Raw genomic sequence first — 831 nt, 5'->3', positions numbered from 1 at the left:
TTAGGAAAAAATGGTATTTGATTGTATGGGATGTAGCATATTTAATTTAACTTAGTTCCTCACTGATGGGGCTTTTAGGCTATTTCATCATTTGCTGTTACAATATTGCAATCAATCAATCAATGTATGTCAGTATATTTGTAGGACAAAGCCTCAGGAATGGAATTACTGTGTCAAAGGGTATGTACACATTTATAATTTTAATCCATATTGCTAAATTTCCCTCCATAGAGATAGTGCTAATTTACACCTGATTGGTAAATTTTTAGGATTTGTGTTTCCCCACAGTACTGCCAACAGTACATTATCAAATTTATGAAATTGCCAATCTAAGATATAAAAATGGTATCTCAGGGTAGTTTTAATTTGCATTTTCACTGTAATGGAAGACACTGAACTTCCTCTCGTGGGTCATAAACACATTTTTGTTTTTTTTTTATATCATGCATTCATTTTCCTTTTAGGCTATTGTGTTTTTTCTTATCTATTTCCAGGAGTTTATTCTAAATTAAGGAAAAAAGCCTTTGTGATATGAACTGCAAATTTTTTCCAGTTTGTATGTTTTCTCCTCTCTTTGCTTTTGATGTTTTTTATCAAGCAAGTTATTGATTTTCTAAACTATTTTATTGTAATATAATTCAGATACCATAAAGCACAATCATTTATTCAGTTCAGTGGTTTTTGGTATAGTCACAGGGTTATGCATCTATAACAACAATCAATTTTGAAATATTTTCATTAACTCCTTAGCAGTCACTCCCCATTTCTCCTCAAACCCCCGATCCTCTGCCCTGTTGTTGTTCAGTCGCTAAGTCGTATCTGACTCTTTGC

Source organism: Bison bison, unplaced genomic scaffold (assembly GCF_000754665.1).
Source record: "Bison bison bison isolate TAMUID 2011002044 unplaced genomic scaffold, Bison_UMD1.0 scf7180017835053, whole genome shotgun sequence".
In the NCBI taxonomy this organism is placed as follows: domain Eukaryota; kingdom Metazoa; phylum Chordata; class Mammalia; order Artiodactyla; family Bovidae; genus Bison; species Bison bison.
This window is presented reverse-complemented; position numbering follows the sequence as displayed.